Genomic DNA, 8,432 nt, shown 5'->3' with positions numbered 1-8,432 from the left:
AGAAGCAAGAAGACTGAAGCCGGGCAATGTTTGGCCAATCAAAGCACCATTTGGTGAGGTGAGCATACTCAGACGAGCATTTCAAGTAGCAGTTCCTCTAAAACTTCCACTAAAGGCCATTCAGCAGAAATTCCCCAAACACAGACAGGCTTGAGATGCTGGGTGGCCAAACCAAATGGCGAGTGCCCTATGCCAGCCAAACAGGAGAGAGTGCGAGTCAGGGTTCCGGCCTGGGGAGGAGGGAGATGACCTCCACTGAGTGTTCTCTCTGCATCCTGCTCTGGACAAAGGCCCTGTGTGTCTCACAAACCTGATTTTTCAAATCAGAAAATCGGAGGCTTGAGAAGTTAAGTCCTGAGGCCTCCCAGGTGGTATATGGCTCACCCAACAGCATCTGTCTCTATGTTTTTAAGAGCATGCCCCAGGTAGCCACTAGAGTATGGAGTGTAGAAATTCACAGCACCACCTTTCACAGGAAACCAGGTGTATCTATACTTTTGTGTTCCACAGACACGCAGGTGGGGTTGGAGAGGAGGCTACCACCAGGACACTGGACATTGGAAGGCCAGGGTAAATAGATCCTCGGGGTCCGGGGAGACAGGGGTCTAGGACACAGAGCCTGCCAAGCACCAATTTTGTAAAGTTCAGTTTTAATGAGGAGAAATGACCTGAGGAAAATCCAACTGGGCCTCCTCTCCTATGGATCCAAATTGTACCAATTGAAAGGGGAAAAAAGGGTGGCTTCAAAGCACCCCAACTTTAAGTTTTTTAGTAGTCTGAGGCCCTTCTTTTCAGCTTTTGCTGGTTGTTTGCTGTCGTTCCTTTATAAAACTCTTCCCAGTTTTTGAGGATAGAGGTTGTGGTTGGCCCCATTACAAGCATCTTTTGCTCGGATTGGAGCACCATGAACTGAAATACTGCAGTATTTTAGGGAGGGAGACCCGGAGACTTAGGGGGTACGAACAATGAGGCCAGGTGCTGGTGGATCACATGGTTACAGCTGCATGTGGACAAGCACAATTAAGGCAGTTTTACTGTGAAACAACAAATACAGCAAAATCACAATGCCTGCCTGTGCTCTTATCTATAGGAACATTGTGGGATAGGAGTAGGATGTGGCTGAAATGGTGCAGCCCTATCCACTTAGCTTGATTCTCAACCCACAGTAGCTCCAAACCACACTGGAAAATGGGAGAAGCTTATTTCTTAAATAAAAGGTGGCATGTTTTGAAGAATCTCCTGGCAATTTAATTGTTATATAAGTTATTTGGATTTTTAATAAAGGAAGTTTCAACCTGAATTTTATAGATAAAGGGTTTTTGTTTCTCTCTCTCTCAAGCCCATTTTCCCTATTGACAAATTTTGACCCAGGTCAGAGTAGCATAATCTATGATGCCTGTGTCCAAATTAAATGATTCAGAATCAGAATCTCACGTGTAAATAGAAATCTCACAGGGTGTAAAAGATACCATCATAAAGTAAAGCTAAACAAAATATCAGTATCCGTTTTATCAAATACCTTATAGGTCGAAGGTTAAACAATGTTGGAAGCACAGATGAACATGCAGTTGCGCCAGGAATCATGGTGATGTTAAGAAAATGTTTTCTTTTCATTCTTTTTCTTGTCGATGGGAAAATATCTATCAGAAAGTAGAAAAGAAGGGAGGTGAGGGCTGGGCTTGGGGAAACAGTTGTCAGGATGAGTGGTGGATATGGGCATCCCGTTTATTCTCACTCAACCCACGAGAAGGTCACACACAAGCCATGTCTAGAAGGAAGGTGGGAAAGTGTGAGGCAGGTAAAGGAAGGCTGACCTCAGCTGAGCAAAGGGCAGAGAGGACTTGGCCACCGATGGCAGCTTAGCAAAGAGCAGGTGGAATCAGAGTGAGGCGTAACGGTCAACTGGAATGTATCTGACCCACAGTCCTTGCCTTTTCCTCATCCTATTTGAAAAATGTTGCCTAAAGTCTGTTTAGAAAGTGTACTGGGGAATTCCTTACTCTTGGTTCGTGTGGGGCACAGAGGCAGCCATGTGTGTCACATTTCAAGGCAGGTGGACCAACTCTAGGGGCAGCGCAAGCTGCGTTCAGGCACGTTTTCTGAGAAAGCGCAGTGTCCTCTGTGTCACAGGAGCGTCGGCTGTGACCACCTAGTGTGGGCTGTGAGGGAGAAAGCAGGTTCCAGAAGGTCGTTGTGTGACTCTTTTCTTACTCCTAAGTCTTGGGGAGACACTGTTTGCCCTGAGGCTGATGGATAAGCTCCATTCGTTTCAATGGAAATGTTCAACCCTAGTTGAATGGGAGACACAGGAAAAATGAACATAAAATGTAAAGGTTCAAGTTGGAAAGCCAATGATGCAGTTCTAGCCTTTGTGGAAAGATCCATAGGCCTGTTTCTGAGATGTTGCATGTTCACAGTGCTTCCATTTCCAAAGCAAATCAGGCTGCTGTGTGAAGCCACTGGTGCCGATCCTCACGAGTCACTGAGATCAGAGACACAAGTGCACGTCCGCCACCGTGCACTAAGCGCACGTCCACGCCTGTGCGCTAACTCGCTTCTCAGAGCACTGGCTCACGGGCGGTCTCTGGTGTATTCATCACCAAGGGGTAAACCTCACTGAACTAACTCAAAGGGGAGAGCTTCTCAAAATGCATAGTGCGTGCATATAACTGGGAGAGCTTGAGAAAGACAGAAATCCCTAAGCGCCAATCCCAAAGAGGCTGCCTCAGTTGGCCAGCTGTGGAGCCCGAGAATCTGCATCTTACTAAAGCTCTCCCAGTTCGTTCTGACACATGTGGTCTGAGAATCCCATGTTGAGAAATACCACTGGAACGGTGCATTTAAAAACAGTTCCTCAGAAGCCTACTGTCTGTTTAGGTTTACAGTTGACAGGATGATGCAAATGTATAAAAATCTCTCTATAAATACATCCTCAAGTGGCCTGAGTTGATAGTGAACCGTTTTGCAGTGTGTGTCTTAGTGAATAACGCCAGTATTGGCTCAGTTGAGTGGAACACGCACAAACTCATTAAATCTCAAGTGTGTGTTTCAGGTGTTGGCGAGGTCACATTTCTCCTTCAGCTTAGATCATGTAGAGGAACATCAGCAGCGGCCGGCCTGGGTGTTGTCCGCGCCGCCTCTCTGGCTTGGTGGTGCATCACTCCTCTCCCTTAGCTGCCTCGCCTTGGACTTGCGTTTTGGCTATGACAAACACGCAGGGGACTGCGCAGCCGGAGTAATGGGGCGGGGCCTAAGAGTCCAGGTGCTTATGTAGTGGATGCTGCCCTTTTTTGTGGCCAAACACCGCGTCCACTTCTCCCATCTCAGCAGCACTGGTCCCTGCAGCTTGATGGATTGGGAAATCATTTGTAGCAACCATGGGGATACTCAGGAGAAGAACACTGAGAACATTGCACCTCCCAGGTTCTGGGCCTTGGTGGACACACACACACACACACACACACCCGTGAACGCACACTTCCGTGTACATGCATCTCACACACACACAGTCTTGAGCTCACTGGTAATCTCCAGCTTAGAATTCACCATTGTCAGCTTGGAGAAAACAACATGCTTTTCTGGAGAATAAAGGCCTCAGTGAATTTGTCCCCAAATTTTATGTCTCTCATGACTTTGAGGGGATTTTTTGTTGTTGTTTTAGCCTTATGCCAAAGGGGAAGGACGAAATACTGGGCGTGGCCTGCTCAGAGTGAAAGCTCACATTTTCGTGATTCTCTGCTGATTCATCACACACTGAGGTTTCCTATTAAATACCGTTCCTGACTCTATTTTGTAATGACTGTAAGTGGAACAAATGGAAGTCACCCTCAAAATAAGGACTGCCAGGAGAATAGGGGGTGGCAACTTTAACTGCCCCACCACCTTGGGAAGTGGCGTTGGTTTTTTTCTATTTTGATGGTGCTGCTTGGAGGCAAGCTGATGGACTGACACTGGTGGAGCATTTTGCTCTTCACAGGGTGCTCTGACCAGGAGGCAGTCAGGGAAAGTACTCATTCCATTCCTTCCATCATGAGAAGCTAAAGCCCAGGAGGTGGAGGGTGCCTGCCCTGGCTGGGGAGTGGCTTCCTGAGCCCGGCCCGGGCCTGCTCTGCTGCAAAGCCACACCATAGTGATGGCCTCGTGGGCCTCTGCTGCCTTTGTTTGTTTGATTTAATTTCTTCTTCTTCTTCTTCTTTTTTTTTTTTTTTTGAGATGTAGTCTTGCTCTGTTGCCAGGCTGGAGTGCAGTGGTGCTATCATGCCTCATTGCAAACTCCACCTCCTGGGTTCAAGCGATTCTCCTGCCTTAGCGTCCCGAGCCGCTGGGACTACAGACACCTGCCACTACGCCTGGCTAATTTTTGTATTTTTAGTAGAGACAGGGTTTCACCATGTTGGCCAGGATGGTCTCGATCTTTTGACCTGGTGATCCGCCCGCCTCGGCCTCCCAAAGTGCTGGGATTGCAGGCGTGAGCCACTGCACCTGGCCTGTTTTTGATTTAATTTTCGATTGACACATGACAATGTACAGGGTACTGTGTGATGTTTCAACACGTTTACATCGTTTAATGATCGAATCAGGGTAATTAGTGTATCTATCATCTCACACTTGCCATTTCTTTGTGATAAGAACAGTCAAAATTCATTCTTCTAGCTATTTTGAAATATACATTACATTATTGTTAACTATAGTCATTTGCAATGTGTATGAACCTAGGGGACATGATGTTAAGTGAAATAAGGCAGACGCAGAAAGACAAATACTGCGTGATCCCACTCATATGTGGAATCTTAAAAAAAAATATTCATCTCCTGGAGACAGAAAATAGAACGGTGGTTTCCAGAGGCGGGGGTGGGGGCAGAGGTAGGCAGGGTGAAGAGAGGTTGGTCAATGGGTACAAAGTTACGGTTAGATAGGAGAAATAAGTTGGGAGCCTTTTAAAATTCAAACCCTCCCTTTCTTCCTTTATTCTTTTGTGTTTCCCTTGAACTCACTCTCTAAAAATAAAATTTTCCTGTTATAATGACATTTTTGAATATCACTCTGTGTATAATTTATATCACTCATTGCCAATCCTTTTGACAAAGTTGTATGTTTCTGTGGCGTTCTTCTTGGAAATTTGTACCTGAAAGATTGTCTTCTTTGAATAACTGATCTATTTCCTTTTATCAGATAAGATTTATGTTCTTCTTGTCTTGCAGAAAGCTTAGAGCTACATTTAATATTCAACCATGACCTTTGTATTATGTTTCTTCTCCTTCTATGAGGTTTTATGTTCTGCATTTTAGCCTTATTTTATATGCACCTTTTCCAAAAACCAAAGATTTTGGAAACAGGTATTTTGCGTAAGCATTTTTTTCTCTCAGTTTAAATTGCTGTGATGTGAAAACATCAAATGCCCTAAACAAGCTGTAAGATTGTTAAATTCAATTAGGTCGAACATTGTAGAGTAAATGTTGTTATGGAAGAAATTTAATGTGTAAAATCACACTGTAAACAATACCAGACTCATGACAAAGGGTGATGAAATAAAATCAGTCCTCAAGGGAAGCCGAGAAGTTCAACGGAAGAATGCTAAGGCTTCATTTTGGTTGTGGAGAATCACTAAGCAAGTCCTATAAAATACATGGGAAAAGATCATGTTTGCTCTATACAGCGACACAGGCTGAGCCACAGGGTTGCTGGGATTTGTTCCAACTGCAGGCTCTCGGCCCACCGGGCTGCCTTCCTCACCTCCTCATGGTCAGGTGGCACGTGTGTGGTCTCAGATGAACTGATTCCATTCTGAGCCTCATTTCCCTAATCTGGAGAATGGGATCATAGTACCCACCTCAATGGGCAATGTGGACAATTAAAGTGATTTGTGAGAAGGGATTAGCACAATGCCTGGCACAATTTTCCTTCAAACTTGAATTCTTCTACCTTGTAAAAAATACAAAGCCTTGCATGTTCTGTTTCATGATAAATACTGTGCAGAGCCATGTGTTAGTTTTTTTTAAAGTTTTGCTGGAGTGTGTCACATACACAGAAAAGCATCTAAGGCAAGTGTGTAGCTGCCTGGATTTTGACAGTGAACACTCGTGTACTAGCATTTAGGTTAAGAAACAGCCTCAGAAACCCTCCTCCTGTCACCTCCTAGTCAATTTCCCATCCTAGGAAGGTTCCCACTATCCTGACTTTTAACACCATAGGTTTCTTTTGCCTTTTTTTTTTTTTTTTTTTTTAAGAGTCAGCGTGTTGCTCTGTTGCCCAGGCTGGAGGGCAGTGGTGTGATTATGACTCACTGATACCTCTGACTCCTGGGTTCAAATGATCCTTCTATCTCAGCCTCCAAAGTAGCTAGGACACACCACCACAACCAGCTAATTTTTAAATTTATTGTAGAGATGGGGTCTTGCTATGTTGTCTAGGCTAGTGTTTTGCCTATTTTTGTACTTTACCTAAATGGAGTCATACGGTATGTACCCTTTTGTGTCTGGCCTCTTTCACTCAATATGTTTGCAGGATTCATCCATGATGTGTGGGTAGCAACAGTTTGTTGTTAGTTCCTGTAGCTGTATAGATGTCCAATGTATAATACCAAAATTTATTTATGAATTGTACTGTTTATAGAAATTTGGGTTTCCTGTTTGAATACTTTATGAATAAAGCTGCTATGAACATTCTTACACATCTTTGGTAAACATACACCCATTTCTATTGGATATATACCTAGAGATGTAATTGCATATTGATCAGTGTAATCACCAAATCCTTGTTGCCCACTGCAGAGATAAAATCAGTTCACTGAGACAGCAGGATTGCAGTAGAGAACAAGTTTAATAAACACAGCTAGCCAAGCAGAGCAGGAGTTTATTACTTTATTACTCAAATCAGCCTCTCTGAGAACTCAGAGGCTAGGTAGGGGTTTTATGGCTAATTTGGTGAACGGCAGGCTAAGGAAAGGGTGCTGCTGATTGGTTGAGGATGAAATCAGAGGGGTGTGGAAAATGGTCCTGGTGCACTGAGTCCACCTCCAGGCGGGGTCCACAGGACTGGTTGAGTCATGAGTCACGGGTCAGGTGCAGTCATTCGTTTGCCTGCCAGAATGCAGAAGTCTGAAAAACATCTCAGAATAACGATCTTAGACAAAATAATAGTAGTGTTATCTATAGGAACAATTGGAGAAGTCATCAATCCTGTGATCTCTGGCCACATGACTCCTAAGAGGCAAGGAATTATAGAAAAGCAAGCCAGAGAACATTTAAGCCTTCCTTTTAGCAGAATTCACACTCCTCCCGTAATTGTAATATTGTGACCCTCCATTCATTTTACAAAGGCAGTTTCGGTCCCTGAGCAGGGAGGGAGTTCGTTTCAGGGAGGGACTGTTACCATCTTTGTTTTAAAGGTAACAAAGGCAATTAGCTTGTGAGAATAGAAGCAAGATGGAGTCCCTTAGGTTAAATTTCTCTCACTGTTACAAATGTTGCAAAGGCAGTTTCATCAGCTTTAGTAAATCCTATTAGTTTTCCAAAGTGGCTGTGCCAATTTATACTCCCAGTATAGTGTGGGAGTTCCTCTTTATCGTCATCAGCCCTTGGTATTTTATCTCTTTTTCATATTGGCTTTTTCACTTGTATTAGCAAGGGCTCTCCAGAGAAACAGAACCAATAGAATCTGTATAGATACATGGAAAGAGACTTACGATGAGGGACTAACCCATGTGATCATGGAGACTGAGAAGCGCAGGATCTGCTGTCTGTAACCTGGAAATGTGGGAGAGCTGGTGTTGTTCCTGTCTAAACCCAAAGGCCTGAGAAACGGAAGCCAATAGTATCGGTCCTGGTCCAAGCCCAAAGGCCCAAGAACCAGGTACATCAATGTCCAATGTCCCAGGGTAGGAGACAGATGTCCTTTTTGCCAGGGTCACTCTCTCTGATGCCTTTCTGTTCTATTCCTACCCTCAAAAGATTGGCCAATGCCACCCACATCAGGGAGGGTGCGTCTTTACTCAGCCAGATGGTTCCAATGCTAATCTCTCCCAGAAATACCCTCAGCACACCCCAGAAATAATATTTCACCTGCCACCTGTGTATCACTCAGCCCAGTCAAGTGGACACAGAAAATTCACTGTCACACATCACATTACAGTGTAGCGATGCCTCAGTATGCTTTTAATTTGTACTTTCCAGATGACTATTGCATTTTTAGTATTACCTTATATTGTTTAGAAAATAAGATACAATATAACACACAAAGCAACATGTAACATATAAAGCAAAAGCCAATAAAAATATATAAACAGAACTTGGTAAAGCACAAATATAATGAATGATTTTAAATATTTTCATGTAATAATTTAGTAGATCTAGTAAACTAATCAAAGATGAAGAGGATCTTACATTCATAACTTCATATAATAATACATATAAAATTTACATCCTACAAATATA

General features: G+C 43.7%; 1 protein-coding gene across 2 annotated transcripts in view; it reads left to right on the top strand.

The window, feature by feature from the left end:
• Positions 1-8,432, top strand: part of LOC105490248 (spermatogenesis associated 13) — a 326,039-nt gene that overhangs the window by 51,932 nt on the left and 265,675 nt on the right. The window lies entirely within an intron of this gene.

Source organism: Macaca nemestrina, chromosome 16 (genome assembly GCF_043159975.1).
Source record: "Macaca nemestrina isolate mMacNem1 chromosome 16, mMacNem.hap1, whole genome shotgun sequence".
In the NCBI taxonomy this organism is placed as follows: domain Eukaryota; kingdom Metazoa; phylum Chordata; class Mammalia; order Primates; family Cercopithecidae; genus Macaca; species Macaca nemestrina.
The sequence above is the reverse complement of the archived record's forward strand: the minus strand, read 5'-3'. Positions and strand labels throughout refer to the sequence as shown.